This window comes from Tasmannia lanceolata, unplaced genomic scaffold, assembly GCF_043159265.1.
Source record: "Tasmannia lanceolata isolate RefF3 unplaced genomic scaffold, GAP_Taslan_0.1 ptg000024l, whole genome shotgun sequence".
NCBI classification, from domain to species: domain Eukaryota; kingdom Viridiplantae; phylum Streptophyta; class Magnoliopsida; order Canellales; family Winteraceae; genus Tasmannia; species Tasmannia lanceolata.
The window spans coordinates 5,692,899-5,716,892 of NW_027518701.1; the positions used below are offsets into that span (position 1 = coordinate 5,692,899).

General features: G+C 36.1%; 1 long non-coding RNA gene across 1 annotated transcript; it reads left to right on the top strand.

Moving 5' to 3' along the window:
* Window positions 1-13,109: 13,109 nt before the first annotated feature.
* Window positions 13,110-21,776, top strand: LOC143857276 (uncharacterized). Its single transcript, XR_013238567.1, has 3 exons — window positions 13,110-13,160; window positions 13,731-13,789; window positions 16,314-21,776. It is a non-coding gene; the product is annotated as an uncharacterized LOC143857276 (long non-coding RNA).
* Window positions 21,777-23,994: the final 2,218 nt, after the last annotated feature.

The window sequence follows — 23,994 nt, forward strand, 5'->3', positions numbered from 1 at the left end:
GGTTGAAAATGAGAAAACAGGTGTAATATTGTGGTTAACAGTTACAAGTTAGCGGTTACAAGTGTCTATTTAGTAGTTGAAACTCTGTATTTAGTGGTTAAAACTCTGTATTTAGTAGTTGAAAGTCTGTATTTAGTAGTTGAAAGTGTTTCTTTAGTGGTTGGAAGTGTCGAAATAGTTCCTGAACTCTGTAATTATTATTTAGAATGTGGTTGAATTCTATAATTAGTGGTTGAAAGTGTCTTTTTAGTAATTCAAATTGTCTATAGTGTGTAAAATAGTGGTTAAAAATGTGAAATCAGGTGGTTGAAATCTGTTTTAGTGTTCAAAGTGTCCAAATAGTGGTTGAACTATGCAATTATTGTTTGAAATGTGGTTGAAATATATAATTACTAGTTAAAAGTGTCTTTTAGTGCTTCTACACTGTGTAAATAGTGGATGATATTTCACAACCAGGTGTAATAGTGGTTGAAATCTTCTATTTAGTTGCTGAAAGTGTCCAACTAGTGGTTGAAATCTGTAATTGTTGTTTGTAATTGGTTAAGAGTCACTATAGTGTCTGAAGTGTCGAAATATTTGTGCAAACTGTATATAATGAGAAATTAGTGGTTGGAACCACTGTGCAAACTTACATGTTCAAGATTTGGGCGTGTCAAAATCTAGCTCTACATGATTTGGGCCACTCAAAAGGCTTCTACTTATTATGATATGCAACATAAGGTTCGGAGTCGACTTTAGAGTCGATTTTAAGTAAAACAGTAGTTTCAGCAGTTTCATTTTCTTTTGAAGTCGACTCTTGAAGCGCCTTGCAACATTTTTGTTCAATTTTTAAAGAAAACAGAAGTTTCGAAGTCAAAGCTTGAGTCGACTCTCGGTTGTTATTTTTTTAACAACTACTTACACCCATAAACTACTATTGCTAGAGTTGGACCCACTATTTGTAGCCTCTAAACTACTATTTACACTTGGGAAACACTATTCCAACTCTATGAACCACTATTTCAACACTCCTGAACCACTATTCGAGTAGATAAAATTCAATCCAATGAACCAATTTAAACTAGATGGAATCGAATTCAATGAATCACTTTTTACAACCCTGAACTACTATTTATATTGTTTTAACCACTACGTACACCAATGAAGCACTGATGGTAGAGTTGGAACCACTATTTATACCCTCTAAACCACTATTTACACTTAGGAAATATTATATAAACACATGAATCACTATTCGAACTCTATGAACCACTATTCCAATACCCCTGAACCACTATTCGAGTAAATGGAATACAATCCAACAAACCAATTTAAACTAGATGGAATCAGATCCAATGTGTAGACACCCCATTTCGACCTGACCCAATTTCCCAAATCGAATAAATTCCCGAGATCGAATAAAATTCCGATTCCCAAATATCCCGAAACTCGAGTCTTAAAGTCAACTTCAGAATCTCCCGGAGGCCAAGTTTCAAATTCCAAAATCCGCAAAGAATCAAACCCAATGCGAAGAAACCCCAAAATTTTATTGACCCACAGTGTTCACTAATTGATACAAATTTTCCCAGGATGGTTAACCTCTCCGAGAGCGTTCCTACAAATTTTAGAAGAATTGGACAAGAAATGGAAGAAAGGACAAGCAGGTTAGTGCAACTATCAAAGCATGGTAGTGTTGATGTTATCTCTCTTTATTGCAGAAAAGGGGGGTGAAATAATCAAGTGAGAGTGCCCATTGATGAGAAGAAACGGTGAAGTAGAGTGTAGTTGCAAGAGGATAAAATCATCTTACCCTTGGGGCATTTTAGTAAAATTGGCCTTGCTTTCTTTACAAGCAATGGACATGGGTTGTTAGATCAAAACAGCTGAGGTGTAGGGTTAGATTGGATTAGAACATTCTAGTGTTTAGGGCTTCTAAGATGGAATCAGGGTTGGGGAAATAGATCAAGGGCTGAAAGCAACCAAGAGAAAATAAGTGGTAAATGGATGGCTAGGATTAGAGTGAAGGATAAAACCCTAAATATAAAACCTCAAAGAAGAGCTCGTGAGGCAAGGGGGGCTTGGTCATTTTTGCAGAGAGAGAGAGAGAGAGAGAGAGAGAGAGAGAGAGAGAGAGAGAGAGAGAGGAGAAGAAGAAACCGCCGGCCAATCACCTCTACCACTGTCTTCTCCGGCCATCTTAGCCAAAATCCGACAAAAATCCAGCCATCCAATTCCTTCACCACCTCCTTCTCCTTTCAACCTATTTTCCTCCATCATTTTAGCCCAAAATATCCTCTGCAACCTCTTCATCTTCCCCGACGGTCCTTGCCGGAATCCGGCCACCCCTCCGGAGATCCAACCGTTCATATATTCTTCGAGCCCCATCTCCCCTCCATCACAACCTTCTTCTTCATTTTCACCAACTAAACTCATTCCTCGTCCAATCAAGCCCGTTTCCATTCACATTTGTTTGCCCCATCTCTTGCAACCCCAACTCCGGCCGGAATCCGGCCATCCACCATGGAATCCGGCCAAAAACCCAAATGAATCCGACCCCCCAACCATCTACTAACCCCTAAATCCTTCCCCTGTTTTGTTCCTCCACCAAAACCCATCTCACCGAGCCCTCAAACCCAACCTTACCTCCTCACCATTTCCCACCACCATCACCGAGCCACCATCTCCATAGCATCCACTTGGATTCTCTTTCATTTCAGTCTCTACCTCAATCACCATTTCTTCCCCAAACCCACATCTCCACCGAACCACCATCTGCTTCTTTCATTTCCCCTTTTTTATTTTCACCAATCAAACCCACTTTGATGATGTTATCATCTCCTCCATTGCAGATCTCAATTTTTCCTCCATTATTTCCACCGGCCACTTCGTCTTCTCTGGCAAACATCTCCGGGCTCCGATTGCTCCACCTCAGCCACCATTGAGTTCATCCCATTTCCTGCCATCAAACCAACAAATCCATGTGTTTCTCCACTATCTAAACCCTCACCTCTGCAATTTCCGCCGCCACCTTCACCATCTCCGGTCCCCACTCTCTGGCCATTCCGACGCGAATCCGGTAACCCCATCTCAGATCCGGTCCGGTGGCTGCATATATGTCGGCGACAAAGCTTTAGCAAGACTACAAGAGTCCTAATTCTAGATCCAATCTATCCTCCTCTGCAACCTCTGCAAATAGCCAGGTAGTCTCTCTGAATTCAATTTTCAAATGCTATATTGCGTATGCGATTGATTAAAATTGATTTTTATTCTCTCCCAATTCGATTGCTCTGGTGAATCGGTAGTGGGATTCCAATGATTCCATTTCCAATTAGCTAATTAAAAGGATAAAATGCATGCTTGACTCTCTGTTGTTTTTGGGTTTTCCAACCGTTTGCTCCTTGGTCTAAATTCCAGAAAGCCTAATTCATCATTCCTTTGTGCGAGCATTTCTTTTGTCATTTAGTTTGGTTTTACCTGATTCCATCAAAGCAGGGTACTAAGGGATGCTAATATAAGTTCTACTATGTGTGTAATTGCATCAAACTATTTCTACAGGTGACTTGGTTATTATCAATCTATAGTAGTCCCTATATTGCTAGCTCAAAAGGACCTTTCCTCTACCCTTAGTGGAAAATGTTAACTGCACAGTCGCATTTTAATGTATACTTTATATAGTTCTTGTTTCTCTTGCATCATCTGTTTTGTGGGAAATGATATTAGGCCCTCAAGTTCTGATAGATATATTTACACCCCAAATCATGTATCTTATTTTGAACCGTGCCATAGAGTTTATTTCTTAAATAAACTTTGCGAAGCCTGTTCCATGTTCTGTTTCTTTTTGTGTACTGGGGATGTGTGTAATGGGACCATGTGGTGGTAGGCTAAGGCTCATCCCTTTAGTTTCATTCAGATATTGCCGTCTCTCAAGTTTTCAATGGCATAGTGCAAGCATACGAGTCTGTTAATTATTTTCCTTAGGGATATCCTTCTTGCCATGGTCTGTGAATTTTAGTGCGAGTATTCGATAGCATTATGATTGGATGTCATCTACTGCGTCAATTTAGTCATGGTCATTAAGCCTCTTTGAAAAAAAAATATTTGAATGGCGCAGATATTAAGTCACGTTCCATTAGTTTTCTACCTACTCCGATTTTGCTCCTTGTATAGGCTTTTGAAGGAAATCCAACCAAAGAGGGTTTGCAGACTTTTGATCAAGTCTCCATGGATTTTGATCTCCAGTATAGGAAGATTGAGGCATCTTATGTTGATCTTTGAGTTGGACTTTCGTTTGGCAAGTTGAAAAGGGATAGGAGTGAAGCTTGGGTTTCACAATTAGTTGTCTAAGAATTTAGATTTCTCTCATTCTTTCCCTTTTAAGGACCTTCTTCGCAGTTTCCTCGAGGCGAGACGATGACGGAATGATTCTTGAGCCAACCCTTTACCCTTCTTGTCCTCATACTAGGAATTCTCCCTTTGTGGGGCCTTTGCTTCTTATAGGGTTCAAGGGTTCAATCTTACCTTCTTTTGGGACTACTCTCTTCACGTTCCTTGGAATACTCTTTGCATCTCGGGATTCCATCGATTTTGGGAACACATCGTCGGGTTAAGGCGACGACGGACGGAAACCTCTTGAGCCAAAATCCCCTTTCAATCAAAGGGATAAACAAAAACACATAAAAATCAATAGTAAAAATCGAAGAACAACAAAAAACATCAAAAACACCAAAAATGTTTTTTCGAAAAAGCTGTTCCGAACTACGTTGGCTTGATCCCTGTCCACAGGGTACGTAGGTAGCTTGGGTCTACCCAAGTCCAGTCAAACCTTTTTAATAAATATTTTTAAACATTTCAAAATAAAAACAAAAATGGGCAAGGATGGTGATTGCTAGGTCACTCGGAGTCCCCTTTTCATTCATTTTTCGATTTTGATCGTGGTTTTCCGGTTTTCATCGATTTTTCGACGTTTTTCGAGTTTTGGGACGGGCGATGACGTAGCGTGATCTCTTTACAGGGATTGTCCTCGCCGAGCCCAACGATAGGTCATGACGATCGCGAGACTTGTCCGATCTTCAGCACATTAGGATCGCTGGGCTTTATTCCATTTGGATCGCCGTCTGAGTCTATCGTGTGTTCCATTTTATTTTCCCTGGCATTTATGGTCCTCGCATACCTTTGATTTTCTGATCCTTTTATTTTCTTACATCTTTTCAGCTCATTGTGAGTTTGTCTTTAGTTTATTATGAATTACCTTTCTTTAGTTTGCTTACTGTGATTGATTGCTATTTTCTCAGCCTTATCTCTTGCATAGGCTCACATGCTATTGTGTTTACTTTACTACTTTGGTTGCTTAGCTATGGCGTTTATTCATTTGTCTTATCTTGATTATCTGTCTAGCTATAGTTCTTTACTGCTTTCCTTATCTCATTATATCTGTCATTATCTGTTTAGTTATAGCAAGGCATGCGATTGTTTACTGCTTTCTTAGATGTGATGAGTTAGGATTAGGTGCGATGAGCTAGGATTTGTTTGCTTTCTTTGCCCATCCCCGGGTCATGCATGCTTAGATAGACGTTTTCTCGGGGATGATTGTTCCCATTTCACATGATTTTCACCCAAAACTCTTCAAAGTTAATTAGAACTGGCATAAGAGACCATGTGCTTGCACTTGGGCGAATTGGGGATGCTCTTCGGATCTTCCTCTTCGTCACCAGGCACAGACCTTTTGTATCTCTGGTTATCCGTTGCAATAGAGTATTTCATGGGATCCATGGCCCATTTCCTTGGATGGCGACTCTAAGTTATTTTCAGGTGCGTCTTGGTTTCGAGGTTCCTGTCTCCTGATCAAGAGGTATCTCATACATATCAATCACCACCCATGCTATGAGTGGCATCATTTCGAGAGTCCCTTGGTAGAGCTCTCCTTCACATTGTGGAGGTCTCGGAGGATTGACGGGGCATCTCGCGTCCCTCGCTCACCGTCCTCGAGATTCTGGGTCCACACAATGAATCACTTTTTACAACCCTGAACTACTATTTATATTGTTTTAACCACTACGTACACCCATGAACCACTGATGGTAGAGTTGGAACCACTATTTATACCCTCTAAACTACTATTTACACTTAGGGAACATTATATAAACGTATTAATCACTATTTGAACACTATGAACCACTAATCCAACACTTCTGAACCACTATTCAAGTAAATGGAATCCAATCCAATGAACCAATTTAAACTAGATGGAATCGGATCCAATGAATCACTTTTTACAAACCTGAACTACTATTTATATTGTTTTAACTACTACGTACACCCATGAACCACTGATGATAGAGTTGGAAATTCCTGATTTTACTAAAAGAAAGAAAATGGGTTTTTTGAATATGGATTTTGAGGTCATTGTGGTAGTTGCAAAAATACCATACTCATCTCTCCATCCAGCTTAAGAAAAAGGTGGAAATCTATGATTTTACTAAAAGAAAGAAAATGGGTTTTTTTTTTTAATATGGAGTTTAAGGTCATTGTGGTAGTTGAAAAAATACCATACTCATCTCTCCATCAACCTCAAGTTAGTTACATGCCATCTCCTCTGCAATTTTTTTAAAATTTTTTTTTCTGTTTTTTTATCTTTCATTTGCTAACAATTCATTAGCTGAGAAAATCTACCAGATATCTTTGCTCAGTTAAGAAAACTATTATTTTATTTGAAATCTAAAAGTTGTACGATAAATCTAGATTACTTCTCCCTAGTAATTTCATCATTCCTTCTCCTGGGTCCTACTAGTTAATGAAAACGAATTTCAAAAGTAACCTAATATTAATATTTTAATGAGTTCCAAGCCCCCAAATCACCCCTTTTTTCCCTCCATTTTTTAGAGCATCGACTTTTGACTGAAATTAGTAAAATACCTATATTATAGAGATAAATTTTGCATTCACAATCGGTTGTCATAATCTTTAACGAACAGGGCCTTAGTGGTGATGGCATTTGTTTAAAAATTTAAGAATTTAATAGAGGATTTTTTTGGGGAAAATGACCAAAAAAGCCCTATTTTGCATGAATATTAAGAAAGCAGTAGTGATTTGAAAAGGAAGAAAGAAGAGTGATTTTCACTGTTCATGGATTTTGGAGGACGAAAATGCCCTTCACCTTTTTTCAATCACATCTATTATTTTATTATTACCTTTTGAAACTTACCTCTCTCTTCCTTTATCTCTCTCTTTCGTCTACCTCTTCTTTTTTGGACGAAAAAACCCACGATTTCATCTGTGGAGCCCGCCATTGACGCCCGGCCTTCGTTTTTTGAACGCCGGTGAATCCCTTCGTTAAAGATCGGCCGGCGTTTTTCCACTCCTTTGAAGTAGGTTTTCTCATCTTCCATTACTTGTTAGGGTTATTTTTAACATATTTGATAGATGCAAAACCCATTGCTTCAATGGGTTTTACAGATGCAAGAGATAAAAAGACATTGGTTAAAATGTTTTCTCATCTTCCATTGCTTGATAAATTATGTATGTTAGGGTTTATAAAACCTTTTTGAACAACTATTTATGGTTATGTTAGGGTTTTGCAAAACCTGTTTCAACTACTATATAGGGTTTCGTTGGGGTTTGGCAAAACCAATTTCAACCACTATATAGGGTTATGTTGGGGTTTTGCAAAACCAATTTTAACCACTGTTTAGGGTTTCTTTGTTAGGGTTTCGCAAAACAAACTTTGACCGTTATTTAGGGGTTTTTTGTTGGGGTTTTGCAAAACCAATTTCAACCACTATGAAGGGGTTTTGTTACGGTTTTGCAAATGTTAACTACTATTTAGGATTTTGTTAGGATTTTGCAAAACTAATTTCAACCACTATTTAGGATTCTATTAGGGTTTTTCTGTGTGGAAAACCACTATTGAGAACCCTAATGGTTTAGAGTGTTCAAATAGAGGTTGAAAGTTCCTAAATAATGGTTCAATTTATAAAATAGTAGTTTATAGTTTTGAAATAGTGGTTTCTAGTGAGGAGTTTAGTGGTTAAAATCTTGAATTATTGGCTGAAATTGGTTCAAAGTGTGTCCATAGTGGTCTTAATAGGTGTAATAGTGATAAATTACTGGTTGAAATATGTAATTAGTGGTTGAAAATGTTTATTTAGTGGTTGAAAATGTGATTAGTGGTTGTAAGTGTGTGTTTGAACCACTAATATGTAATTAGTGGTTCAAAGATCTATAATGTCCAAGTAGTGATTGAAAATGAGAAAGCAGGTGTAATATTGTGGTTAACAGTTACAAGTTAGTAGTTACAAGTGTCTATTTAGTGGTTCAAACTCTATATTTAGTGGTTCAAACTCTGTATTTAGTGGTTTAAAGTGTCTGTTTAGTGGTTGAAAGTGCTCAAATAGTTCCTGAACTCTATAATTATTATTTGGAATGTGGTTGAATTCTATAATTAGTGGTTGAAAGTGTCTTTTTAGTGATTCAAATTGTCTATAGTGTGTAAAATAGTGGTTAAAAATGTGAAATCAGGCGGTTGAAATCTGTTTTAGTGCTTCAAAGTGTCCAAACAGTGGTTGAACTCTGTAATTATTGTTAGAAATGTGGTTGAAATCTATAATTACTTGTTAAAAGTGTCTTTTTAGTGCTTCTACAGTGTGTAAATAGTGGATGATAATTCACAACCAGGTGTAATAGTGGTTGAAATCTTCTATTTAGTGGTTAAAAGTGTTCAACTAGTGGTTGAACTCTGTAATTGTTATTTGTAATTAGTTAAGAGTTATTATAGTGGTCCACGGTGTAATAGTGTTTTATAGTGATAAATTAGTAGTTGAAATATATAATTAGTGGTTGAAAGTATTAATGTAGTAGTCCGAAGTGTTGAAATACTTGTGCAAACTGTATATAATGAGAAATTAGTGGTTGGAATATGAAATTAGTGGTTGAAAGTGGTGTGTAGTAGTGGTTTATTGGTTGAAATATGTAATTAGTGGTTGAAAGTATCTATATTTTATTGTCTTGAGTCTGCATCTACTCCGGTATAACATCTGTTCACATACTATAATGGTTTTGTTTCTGCAGAGAAGGGCTAAGTAAGGCTACTCTGACACTATGGTGAGTAACTATGACTTCAGCCTGTACATTTATTCATTCATTAGCGATTTTTTGTAAGTGTTTATGCTTTTACGATAACGCATTTCTGTGCAGGCTATTTATCTTTCATCTAGATGTTGTCCTTCCCGTTTTCACGACTGCATACAGTCTTTAAAAATTTGGAAAGAGCATGAAGATTTCATAAAAAGTTGCCCATTTGGACATTTGTTCAAACTAGAAGGTGTCGAACTGCACAAAAAACTTATGACCATTTTAGTGCGGTGTTGGCAAAAATAACTTAGGGCGTTTAGAATAGGTGGGTGATACTAGTGGTTCGAAGTTAAGAATGTAGCACAAATTTTAGGGTTAAGTATGATAGGCACAAGATGTAGATATAAGTACATTTCAAGTGGATGGACCTACTCAATGGCCCATTTTAAAAAATCGGTGATGTAAACTGATTTCAACTGGTCCCTACAACTTTGAAATCTCTTTAGTTCTGACTTCATGTGGTCTTCATTTCTTGCAGCTTTGATTGTAGGCTATTTGTTATTAAGGAAATTGAATGCCTGAAAAGATATGAAAGTTTTGACTCCGTGCACGTTGATATTACTCCTATGAGGACAACTCTACTCGATGAATTCTTAGAGCATGTGTATGGACGTGTCAACATATACGACTTTGCCAACATTGTACATGGAAGGAAAATTTGAAAGTCGATTATTTTCTGTAATTGAATGTACATGGAAGGAACAGATGAATGACCACTTTAATTTATGTAATTGTTCTCTGTAATTGAATCTACATGGAAGGAACAGATGAATGACCACTTTAATGTCTTTAATTGTTTTCTATAATTGAACATACGTAGAAGAAAAAGTTCATTATTTTCTTACATGTGCATGACTTGGGCTACTCAAAAGGCTTCTACTTATTATGATATGCAACATAAGGTTCGGAGTCGACTTTAGAGTCGATTTTAAGCAAAACAGTAGTTTCATAGTCGACTTTAGAGTCGATTCAGGTTTATTTGAAGTCGACTCTTGAGGCACCTTGCAATGTTTCTGTTCAATTTTTAAAGAAAACAGAAGTTTCGAAGTCAAAGCTTGAGTCAACTCTAGGTTGTTGTTTTTTTTAACAACTACTTACACTCATAAACTACTATTGCTAGAGTTGGAACCACTATTCATACCCTCTAAACCACTATTTACACTTAGGAAACACTATGTATACACATGAACCACTATTCCAACACTCCTGGACCACTATTCAAGTAGTTAAAATTCAATCTAATGAACCAATTTACACTAGATGGAATCGAATCCAAAGAATCACTTTTTACAACTCTGAACTACTATTTATATTATTTTAACCACTACGTACACCCATGAACCACTAATGATAGAGTTGAAACCACTATTTATACCCTCTGAACCACTATTTACACTTAATAAACATTATATAAACACATGAACCACTATTCAAACAATATGAACCACTATTCCAACACTCCTGAGCCATTATTCAAGTAAATGGAATCCAATCAAATGAACCAATTTAAACTAGATGGAATCAGATCCAATGAATCACTTTTTATAACCTTGAACTACTATTTATATTGTTTTAACCACTATGTACACCCATGAACCATTGATGGTAGAGTTTGAACCAAGGTTTTAAATTTTGGTTTCGGGCGAAATTTAGGTCCTTTCTGAAACCGAAATTTCATGATTTCGGCCAAAATCACGAAATTTCGGTCGCAATTTGGTAAAAACTGTTAAAATATCATTTTAAAGCCGAAGTTTGGGCCAAAATTACCAAACTTTCGGTTGAAATTTGGTAAAGGATTAAAATAATATTATTTTATGAATTATTTCACCGAAATTTTTGAAATTCTGACCGAAAATTTGGTACTTTTCGGGAATTTCGGTGCCATTTCGTTTCGGTGCCGACCGAAGGTCAAAATTTAAAATCATGGTTGGAACCACTATTTATACCCTCTGAACCACTATTTACACTTAGGAAACATTATATAAACACATGAACCACTATTCCAACACTCTTGAACCGCTATTCAAGTAAATGAAATCCAATCCAATGAACCAATTTAAACTAGATGGTATCAGATCCAATGAATCACTTTTTACAACCTTGAACTACTATTTATATTGTTTTAACCACTACGTACACACATGAACCACTGATGGTAGAGTTGGAACCACTATTTATACCATCTGAACCACTATTTACATAGTTTTAGCCACTATTTACACTTAGGAAACACTATGTAAACACATGAACCACTATTCGAACACTATTAACCACTATTTCAACACTCCTGAATGACTATTGAAAAATGTATGAGATAAAGGTTGAACATGAAATGAGAAGAGAAAAAGGTAAGGGAAATGATATTCCCCTCTTCCCCTTGATGGATAAAATCCCTCCTTTAAATGTTATCTGCTAACTTTCAATGGTAAGAGAAAACATTAAAGGGGGTGAATTTATCCTCAAGTAGTGAACCATTCTAATGAAAATGTTAAAGAGGGGGATTTTATCCATCAAAGGGGGTGGAAATATCATTCCCCAAAGGTAAAAATGATAAAGTCTTACTTTTAGCCTAGGATTTGTGACTGACTTGTCAGTGGAATGGACAGGAGGGGCATTTCTGTCCTCCCAAATATATGAACAGTATAGAGCATTCTTTTTTTGTCCTTTTCAAAACACTACTACATTTTTAATATTTGTGCAAGAAAGGGTTTTTTGTCATTTTTCCTAATTTTTATCATAATTTCATCGTGATTTTAAATATCTTAATGCTATTTGTTTTGTATTTTTTTTTTATGTTTTTTAGCACGTGCCAACCTGAACTCAACTTACTCCAACAGCTCTGATGCGAAAGGTGATTATATAATTGTAAATAGGGAATTGCTAGCGTCCATCGAAAAAGGCATTTTGCAGCTGGTCTATCACATGTCAGACTAGCCACCTGATAGGGTTATGATCAACCTATGGAAATGATTTTTGAGGCACAACCTATTTAGGCTTTGGCCCATCTAATAGACAATTTGGATCTTCATGTGGTGCGGGCCATACTTTACATTCAATAAAGTGAGGAGACTTGATCTTATAGAACAATATTAAACACCCCATGTCCCATCCCTAATTGACAAATGAGATGAACGGCCATAGTACAACAATTGTAAGAGTTTTTATACTGCCTGGACCATATCATAGGATGATCCAAACCGTCCATGTGATGGAACAAAACATAAATAGGTTGTGCTACAAAAATCATTTCCATAGGATGATCCTAGCCCTCCAATATGTAGAGGTTTCCATAATATCCAGCTCCTCTATAGATGAGAGGGTTACGATCGTCCTATAAAAATGATTTTCTAGGCACAACCTATTTACATTGATCACATGGACGGTTTGGATCATCCTATAGTGTGCTCCGTACAATATAAAAACAAGGAAAAAATACAATTAGACCCCTCGTGGTTTCTAACACATTCAACTTAACCCTTGATGTTTAAAAAGTTACAAGTAGACCTCCTGTGGTTTCAATTTGTATAAGGTAGGCCCCCTCAGTTGACAGTTCTTCCACAGATTGAAGGGTTAGAATGATCCGATGGAGCTGATTTTTTGGGCACACCCTATCTATGCCGGGGCCCATCAAATGAACGATTTGGATCATCCAAACAATGTAGGCCCATACCCTAATCCAAACACTACAAAAAACACAGTGGGCCCACATTGTTTGGATGATCCAAAGCGTTCATTTGATGGGCCCTGACATAGATAGGGTGTGCCTGATCATCTAACCCTTCAATATGTGGACGAACCGTCACCTGAGGGGTCTACCTTACACAAATTGAAACCACAGGGGTCTGCTTGTAACCTTTTAAACATTAGGGGTTAAGTTGAATGCTCAGAAACCACATGGTTAAGTTGAATGCGTCAGAAACCACATGGGGTCTAAGTGTATCTAAGTGTATTTTTCCCTAAAAACAAAGGGTTTATAAATACATAGCCCCCTCTTCTGGCCACATTTCATCTCAGCCGTTGTCTTCCTCCTCACTTCGTTGTGAAGAAGCTCGGAGGTAAGCCCTGACCCTCCTTCGTTGGCTCAGTTATTTGTTGGGTTTTAATGGGTCTGTTTCTTCTTTTAGCTTTGATTTCCGTCACTCCCTCTCTCTCTTGCAGTTTTTTTTGTGTGTGTGGGTTTTCTATCTGTTTTGTCTTCTACAGAAGCTTTTTTGGGGTTTTTATTGATATGTTTTCTTGGGGGAGAAGAAGATCTATTTTGGCTTTTACAGAAGCTTTTGGCTTCTCATTTTTGGTCTATTGATCTGTTTTGTGGGGTTTCTATTGATTTATTTTTTGGGGTTTTGTCAAGTATTTCGGGTGTGTGTGTTTGTTTTTGTGGAATTTTCCATCGTAGGGGTTTTGGATGTGTTTGATTCATCTTTTTTTTTGTGGTGCTTTCCATCATATACATTGGGGTTTTCGAAAAAGAGAGACTCAAGAACTGATTTTGTTTTATTTTCCCTGTTTTTTGTGATCTGTTTAATGATGTATAAAAGTATAGAAGTTGATTGTTGGAGTCTTCTCATTTGATCTTTTAACCATGGTTATTTGATATTTCCCCCCTACTTTGATCTGTTTTACAGATTTGTTGAAGGGGAGGACAACTCTCTGTGAAATATTTTTTGTTGAGGAGAAACACAAGGTAATTTCTATGAATTTGTATGTTTATACTGCTTCCTTTTTTTGCATCATGCCCTGTGAATGCCTGAATTTGTATGTGTAGATTGCTTCCTTTTTTTCCTATGTGTCGTGTGAATTCAATCTTTTTTTCATGGAGTCTTTTAATGCTTTGGAATACCCTCTGTAATGGCCTTAATTTTTTCCTTTTGCCCCCTCTATTTATTTGATTTTTTTTTCTAATTTGATCAAGAAGTTCTCCAACTCTGGATTCCAAGAAAAATATTTTTGAAAGAATTTTTTTCTTTACACAATTTAGGCCCTGTTCGTTGCTATTAAAACAGCCGATTGTGAGCCCCCCAACCGATTGTTGGCTCAAAATTATGCTAAATTTTCAGCCAATAATTGGATGGGGCCTCACAATCGGTTGTCACAATCTGAAATGAATTGGGCCTTAGAAGAAAATGAAATGATCATGGTTAGTTTAGAGGGAAGCCATCATACACTGAAGGTCTATCGTAAAAAATAAATAAATAAAAAAAATTGAATAGGTTTGTTTGGTTCAAGTTATCCTTTTTTTCGGGAGTGAAAAAAATAGTAATTTTTTTTTTCAAATATGTGGGTTATTTCATCATCCAAGTTCATTCAAATAGCACAAATTGTAAAAAACAAGAACTCAAGCCCTTTCAACTAGCACAAATTGAATGTAGCTCTTCCAGGCATGTGTCTGCGAGAGCTACGTTCAAGAAATTAGCCGAGTCTAGCTCTAACAGCACAAATTATTGACCTGAAGTGTGTATCCAAATTCCAATATTTAGAACTGTGTTTTCAGGTTGTTTTGTGTGCTCTAAGGAATTTAAACCCAAGCCAGGCTTGAGAAAGTCAATTTAGGTGTGAAAACTTTCTGAAGTTTAACACCTCCTGTAACCTCAATTCCATACACAGAAAATGGATAAGTTCTGTTCTCATGCTACATGCAAGGTCTCGATCATTGAAATATAATTGGAATCCTTATATGAACGCTCACCATGGTGTAAACCAAGTGAACCGAGCACAAGTTCTATTCACAGATAGACATAAATGTCTTGGAAAACACCTTAGATCCATAAGCTATCCAATTAGTACAAGTTGAGCATTCCCAAATAAAGTCAAGAGCAAGTTCAAAACACGTGTACTACTCAATTCATGTAAGATTTCACCATAATGGGCTTCATGGAATTTTAGTCCTATTGTAACTAGTAGCCTTTCAAATTCAAATCCATGCAAAAACGTTAGGAAGCACTGATAGTAGCCTAAAGCAAGGGAACATTACACTTTCTGGAACTGGTTTGTTTATGAAATTCAATTAATTACAAGCTTTTCTCCTCAGGAAATGAAAGAGTTAACACATGTCTGTTTATTAGGATGTCTCAAGTCTATTAAAACATGTCTCGGTTCAATCAAACAAATGGAAACTCACTGATTAGAGATGATATTAAATGATTTCCACTCTCAAAGTAGCAGCTAAAGACATAAAATCCAACTTGGAATGACGTTTCAAATAACCAGATCTAAAGATCTTTTTCAAATAATTTTAGAGATCTCAATCGGTTAATGTAACTCTTGAGAATTTTACAAGATTCGATTGATTCTCATTGAATTTTTCACCGATTTGCAAGCTCTTAGTTCACTTACAAAAAAGAAGTTTAAGAGGATAATTCTCACAAGGACACACGAATTAGTCCAAATTTCTAGCACCACCACCACTGCTTGGATGAACAGCTACACCTTAAGACCACAATTTCTTGTTTGATGAATCTGATCCGAAAGCATGGGGATGAAAATGAAGAATATAGGATCTTGATGTCCATCTCAAGAAATCTTCCTCTTTGAAAAAAAATTCCATGATTTTACTTAATTTCAATTTTCAAAGTCGAGTTACAAATGGTGGGAAAATGGCCTTTTATAGTCAATTACAATGTAAAAAGACTAAAGCACCCATCTCTAAAGCAAAATTACTAAAATGCCATAACAACTTGAAAAATAATCAAACTACCCTAGTTTAAGAGAAACACAAAAGAAGACATGGAAAATGTACTAATGACTAAGCCACCCTACTAACACAATTAAATTAGGAACAAAAATAGCTATGCGCTAATGGAGCAATGTCAGATGCCGATAGGATAAGGGATGCTCCTGCAACAGGAAGGATTCCTTGGTTTAAGAACACAATAAAGAGACATCTCCATCTTTTCTCTTTTTAGAGCTGCTAAGGGTCTGTTCGGATGCATGTATAGTAGTGATTTGGTATCTTAGTATAGAGTTAAGGATATTTATTTAGCTTTGTAAAAACCCTAAAAACAAGGTATGTTCTCTTTTCCTTCACTGTTTTATCTCTCCCCTTTACTCTACCTTTCTTTTTTTCTTTCACATTGAAAACAAATTGTGTTCACATGCATTGTAGTCTCTTTTTTTTATATATAATAGTCAACTCTTTTTTTTTTCTTTTTTCCTTTTAATTTATTTAATGTCTGATGAAAATTTTATCAATTTTATCTCCGTATGTGCAGCCAACCGCTGATGGAGAAGGCCAATTGAACTTGAAATTTGAATAAGCTAACGTTCTTGGACTTATCAAAAATCCAATCTTGAAGTTAGACAATGAAGTGTTGTCATATATAGGTTAACTCATTTGAGGGAATTGGGGATGAAAATTAGCTTTGATAGGTGGGAGGTTAGAGAAGGAGAGAGGGTGTTACAAACCCGATCCGGCTCATAACGAAATTGATCTTCTCAGAGGGAAGATCGGCCTCTTGATCCACTTTGAGGGAAGGATCCTCCTTGTGCTTAAAGACAATTTCTAGGGTAATTTCTATATTAATTCTCAAAAGGAGTGCTTACATGTTATTTATAAATAGAATACTTACCTCTTTCTCTAAAACTCCTACGCAAGCTAATCTAGATAACCCTAATCTCTGAGACTCTTATCCATAGCAACAACTAGAGGGATAAATCCACAAAATATAAAATAATTTATTCTACCTAAGTGGGGCCCATCTTAGCTCGTAGCATTCCACCCTCCTTGAAATCAACCTTGTCCTCAAGGTTGGAAATTAAGCGTTGACCCGTTGGTGAAAGAGTTGCGCAGAACCTTTTAAAATTCCTCCCTCTTCTCTTTTTCTTTTTCCTTCTCGCTCTGTTTCTTCTCTTCGTCTTGCGAATAGTCACCAAGTGTTTAGGAAACTCCATTTTCAAATCGATCCGATCAAAGCTCCATCGTTGTGCTTGTTTGGAACAATTGGGATTTTGACGCACGAATGGTCGTGGATGAGGATCTTCCTGATGGCGTATATAGGCTGAGAGGAATGACGGATTTTTCGGCGACAAACTCGACAATATTGAGAATCAACAACTCCTTTCTTTTGTGGCCTTTTCTCTTCTATATGATTTCTTTCGCTCTTCTTCGTTCCTCCGTTTTTTCTATCTCTTCTTTTCTTTTTCGTCATACAAGCCTTCTCAACGATGATCTTGTTGAACTTTTCATTCTTCTCCTTCAAACATGAGGGCTCTTCTATCTTTACGCCAAATGAAAGTACCATCTTGTTGAACTTCGCATTCATAGTAGAAAACATCTCATGCATCGCTTCGATCATTCTCTCTTGTCCCACAACAAGAAAGCACACCTTTGCATCCAACTGTCCGATCGTTGGATCATCCATGCCTCGCTCTGATACCACTTTGTTACGAACCCGATCCGGCTCGTAACGAAATTGATCTTCTCAGAGGGAAGATCGGCCCTCTTGATCCACTTTGAGGGAAGGATCAGTCCTCTTTGTGCTTAAAGACACAATTTCTAGGGTAATTTCTTCATTAATTCTCAAAAAGAGTGCTTACATGTTATTTATAAATAGAATACCCACTTACCTCTTTCTCTAAAACTCCTACCCAAGCTATTCTAGATAACCCTAATCTCTAAGACTCTTATCCATAGCAACAACTAGCGGGATAAATCTACAAAATATAAAATAATTTATTCTACCTAAGTGGGCCCATCTTAGCTCGTAACAGAGGGAGGCCATCAACTACAACATATATTGGCAAAAGTAGTGTCTTTGGCACGTTGACTAGTTTGTGGAATTGAAACAAGTTGTCTTGGGTAAAGCGGTGGACATCTTTTTTCTTCACAAACTAGTCAATCGTGTCAAAGAACTTCTTGTTGCTGGCCCCCCCTCTCATTCTCCTTCAACCTCTCACCTCTCAAAGTGATTTTGCGTCTTCAATTCCTTCAAACGAGTCAACCTATGTACCATAATAGTTTGTGGTATAACTTTAAGATTTGGATTGTCTGATATGTCGAAGTGCCTTAGATTTATCAAACTTCTAATTCAGTTCTTGGACTTTGTTCTTAGAGAGATTGTGGGATTCTAGTACTTTCAGCTCCTCAACGTGACAGGCCTGTCAAAAGTGAATCACAACATTGTAGACAGAGTTCCTTAAGATTCTGCCTGCATCACAGAGAAGGAGATAAACTTTCAATAGCATCTCACCTATATCCAAAACACGAACATCTCTGACGCAAATGGAGGTAACCTTTCAGAGCTTTTCCTAGCATTAACCATTAACCACCACAGGACAAATAACAAGGAGCTTTTCCTAGCGTTAACCATGAACTACCACAGGACAAATAACTAGGAACCGAACACCATGGAAATTCAGTGTCTTTTTTCAAGGTGAAGATACTGACAGACATTTAAGCAAAAGACGAAACCAAACGAGAACATTTAAGCTAAAACCCTTGGAAATTCAGTGTCTTTTTCCATCCTGTGTTGATTTTAAACATCGTTATAGATAAATTAGTAAAAATATCTTTCAGTGACATGATCTATGATGGTCTAACCTCATGCCCGAGCTCCCTTGGATAAAAAACCCGTTTAGTTTTTTACCTTGTTTTGGTAATTGTTGCTATTTGAAGGCAATACAAACCATTCACTTGTTGGTTGCCCCCATGGAATGGCCATATCCCAAAAGTCTTCTGTTGTATGTTTGTAAAAATTCAATTGTAGGCTGTAAAATGGATAGTTTAGAAAGTGAGAACACAACAGTACAGAAATCTCCACACCATATAATTTCTCATGCAAAACTTTGTCAGCGCTTTTGCTACGAATTTCTCATCACCAGTTGGCTTAACCCTTTATTTTGATTTCCATCCACTCAAGATTCATGAATACAAGATGCAAAGCTCCTCTCTTTAGTAAAAACTGTTTTGCTTTTTCTATAGGTTTTAGTTCCATGTCTTCGTTTTATATCACTTTTGCAGCTTAGTCCCCATTTTCCCTTTATTCAAATGATCTCCCTGTGATGGATTCGGCATTCAAGTTGAATTCAACTGCTTAATATTAAACAATGCAACTCAAAGTAATTATAAATTCAAGTGAATTGATATTGACTAGCTAAGTTACAAAAATCGTTGAGATTTTGAAAATCATGCAAAAAATCACTAGATTTTTCGGAGCTATTATTATTATTTTTAAAAAAATTTAAGGCAATTTGAATCACAGATTGTGTGATATTTTAGTCTTTTACTTTATAAAAAAATTATTAATTATTGTATAACAACCATTGTTTGTCCCCCTAGATCAAATTCCTGGCTCTGTCACCGATGAGATAGGCCCACTATATAACAACCATGTTTTTACTATAAAGGATTGCCATTTGTTGATGTTTTACTATTAAGGTTTTAGCTTATAAAATCCAGGTTTTATAATCAAGGAATTCAAAATCCAGGTTTTAGCTTTGAAAATCTAAGATTTAGTTTGTAAAATCTAGGATTTTACTATCATGGATTGTAAAATCCATGTATCCAAACAGAGCATAAGGCTTTGCATTTGTATTATGATGAAATCAATGAATTGATGTGCGGTGAATAATTTTCCACGTTATTATCTCTAAGTTTTATTGTTTCTATTTGTCATCTCTTTTTTCTCTTTTTTCCTTGTAGATTTTACTTTTTAGTGGTTCGTACTAATTTTAGATTCAATTTATTATAGAAGGCACCATATTTTATTTCTGAGTTGTTAATTTTTTTTTAGCTTAGAAAATCTAAGATTTACTTTGTAAAATCTAGGATTTTACTATCATGGATTGTAAAATCCATGTATCCTAACAGAGCATAAGGCTTTGCATTTGTATTATGATGAAATCAATGGATTGATGTGCGGTGAATAACTTTCCACGTTATAATCTCTAAGTTTTATTGTTTCTATTTGTCATCTCTTTTTTCCTTTTAGATTTTTTTTAGTGGTTCGTACTAATTTTAGATTCAATTTATTTTGGAAGGCACCATATTTTATTTCTGAGTTGTTAATTGTTTTTGTATTGCTCTTAAATGTGTGATTTTTATAATGATTGTAGAATTAGTTGAATGAATGACTTGTGTTGTCTATATAATGAATTGATAAATATCTTAAATATATTTTAAATTCTGGTCTGCACTAAATGTGATTTGCTCTTTTAATGAAGAATCTTGTATACATTACATGGAAATGTAGAAACATGTGAATGAGGCATGATGAATGGAGCAAATAGCATTAAAATATAGTGAAGTTTGTTAGTAAGATGTACCCATTTGGGGGGCTTCCTGAAAATTTTCCAGACTATTTTATTAACATATTCATATATTTATTTATTATATAGCAATATATGTGATATGTGTATTTAAGTATATATGTTAATAATATTAGGAGAGTTGTTTGGAAGAATTGTTCAAGAATGATCATTGTGCTAATGGTGGCCTATGATTTAAACCAAGTTGATTATCTATGTGTGATGTGTGTGGGTGTAGAAATAATTTTGTTATTTAGTTGTATTTATTTTATAATATATATATATTAAAATAATATATACCCTCCCCCCCAACACACACACTCTCTCTCTCTCTCTCTCTCTCTCTCTCTCTCTGTATTCGTTAATCTTGAGTTGTATTCTGTTCAGTTGCGCGAAGGAAAAGGAAAGGAAAAGGAAATGATGTGGCAGAAGGAAATGGAAAGGAAAAGAAACTGCTAAGAAAGCATTAGGAGTGCGCATTCAGTTGCCAGGAAACAGAAAAGAAACAGCAAAGAAACAGTAGGAAGTGCATTCAGTTACCAGGAAACGAAAAAGAAACAGTACAGAATGTTCTTTACCACATATAAAGCAAGTTACGCCCCCTAAGCCCTACCAAATAGTCCACTAACACAAATAAATATTCAAAAAAAAAAACTTAAGAAGCATATTTTAAAAGCAATATAATGGAACAAACAACAAAGAGGGAAACCCATACCACCGATGTCGTCGCCTGTGGCACCGCCTCTGCCCTTTCATTAGGGATCTCCTTTACCCTTGGCGCTTCCTCAACCCTTTCGTTGCTCTGATATTTGGCTCTCTCCAAATATGTGTCTAGCTCTGATTGAGCCTCCGCCAACGTCCCATATGAGCGGTAGCATGCTCCGCTAAATTTGTTAACTTAGTTATGGCACACTGGCCAAGTATAGTAAATCCCAGGCCGTCTACCATTAAAGACAACATAATACTTTTGCTTTCCCATACTCACCTAACAAAAAGACAACATATCACATCCAAAGATATAAGATAAGAATATGACAGTAGGCATGAAATTCCACTACCAAAAGTTTACTACAACCGTCAAAAGTAATTAACATCAATACAGATAAGTTAACTACCACCATCACTTAGCTTAATCCTATCATAACAAGTTAACTACTACTATCACGTAGTTAACCATCGTCCAAATGTCAAAGCATCATTACAGATAAAGTAAAACAAAGACCGTAAGGTTCATATAACCATAACTACCACCATAAAGTTCATATCACCAAAACTCGGATCTGAAAAATCATACTTTTGGGGTTCAAAAATTTGAAAACCACTAAGGATAGTAAAAAAAAATAGCAAAACAACGAAGGATAATCCAAAATCATGCCCTCAAAACAAAACAAGAAAGATCCGAGCCCACGAGGGATCCAAGCTCCCCCCCCCCCCCCCCCCAAAAAAAAAAAAAAAAAAAAAAAAACAAGATTCAAGCACAAAAAAAAAAACATCAAGGCATAAGAACAGAGATCTATGAAGATATATGTACATGAGAAAATATAAAAAAGAGGGATAGAGGAGAAAAGAACGAGGAATACCTGTTTGTTGCCAAGGACGAGCGCATGAGGAGTGGAGATTTTCACCGTGTGAGAGAGAGCAGTGGAAATTTCTGCCGACGAGAGGAAGAAGATGAAGTTTTAGGGCTTCTGTTTCGCCGTGCGAGAGAGATACAGTTTTTAGGGCCCCTCTCTCTCTCTCTCTCTCTCGTGAAAATTGTCTTTTTTTTTTAGTACTTTATTGTGACTTTGACAGGCGCGCGGAAACAAGACCAAATCCGAGCCTTTTAGTCAGAATTAGAGGGGCGGAAATGGGTTGGACACGTAAGCCAAAACTCATTTCACATCAATATTGTGCTTTCCTCGTGCTTTCTTTCTACGACCAACAAAACAACCACTTTGCATCGTTTCCACGAAAATATGCCTATTTTCTTTTCCGTTTCAAACGCGCAACTGAACAGACCCTAAATTTTAAAAGTAAAGAAAAACATTAAAGGTGGTGAATTTATCCTCAAGCAGTGAACCAGTCTCACATAAACCATTAAAGGGGGGATTTTGTCCGTTTAGAGGAGAGGGGAGGATATCATTTCCTGAAAATAATTAATTAATTTCATTATTTATTTTCCATTCAAAAAAAAAAATTCAATATGTGACGTCGGTGTGTGTAGAAATAATCTTGTTATTTATTTGTATTCATTTCATACTGTATTGTGGTTTTTAAAAATATTTATGAGAAATGATATCAGCACAACCATGCTTTAATAATTGTAAAAAGGGATTTGTTTGCGACCATCTAGAAGGAGCAGACACACAGCCTCACGTTTCAGCAGATTTTGGTAACATGTTATTTGATTCAGATGTGCACATTAAAGAGAGCTTCTGCTGGCAAACCTCTTTTTTTCTTTTTTTGCAGTTTCTGAATAATATTATGTACGCCATGTTCGTTTTAGATTATGAGAATTGATTTTGAGTTCAAATCTGATTATTGGACTCAAAATTAACCACAATTTTGAGTTCAATAATCAGTTTTGGCCTCAACATTGATTTTAAATCCAAAACGAACAGGGTCTAATTACTTTTGAGAAGAGCCAACTCATAGCGGATTTTGTCTTATTATTTAATTCATTTGAGGTGGTTGTTCTCTCCTATAGTATTATTTTGCGTTTTTCTTAATTTGTTTTGAATGAAAAATAAAATTCTTGTGCGGGTGACTGCTAATAAATGGAATAGTAAAAGGGCGATGATATTCCCCCCCCCCCCCCCCCCAGCATTTACGTATGCGCTCCCCTTATAAGGTGATTCTCTTTATATTAAAGTAAACTAAGAAAATAATATAAAGAGAATCAGAATTCATATAATATTAATAATTAATAATATTAATTATCATAACATATATTATCATAAAATAAAAATGAATAATAAAAAAATAAACAACTTGTTTGGTCGAATTTTATGGGGATTCCATGATGAATAAAAAATAAAATAAACAACTGATTAATATTAATAATTGTTCTTTCCTGAGTTGTTTCTATATGAGTTCTATCGTGTTAATTAGATAGAAACTTATTAGCATGATGCTCTCTCCATCAGAGAAACTTTAATTGGTCAGAGTTTCTATTTCTAAGGCCCTGCCTATTTTTTGAGGAACCGATTGTGAATCAAAAACTGATTATCCGACTTAATTAAGTATAATTTTGAGCCGATAGTCAATTTTTAACTCATAATTGGCTCTCAAAATCCAAAACAAACAGGCCAGAATACAAAGAGACTGCTAGCAACAAAAAAATCGGTCGAATTTTATGGGGAGTCCATGATGAAGAAAATGAAATTTATTTCTCCCCCTTCATTTCCAATATTTTTTTTATGCTCCTCTTGACCCAGAATGAATGCGTTGAGATTTAGAGCATGAAATAATCGGATCGGTCTTGTTGCATACAATCGCTTATATTTAGTTTATTAACAGTATCCAACAGCATGAGACAAGTTACTCGTCGGTCATTCAATTGTGCTCTTTAGGTTCTCCAGACCAAAGCCCTGTTCGTTTAAGATTCTAATAACCGATAGTGATTCCAAAACTGATTATTGGATTCAAAATTAAGGTTCTGTTCGT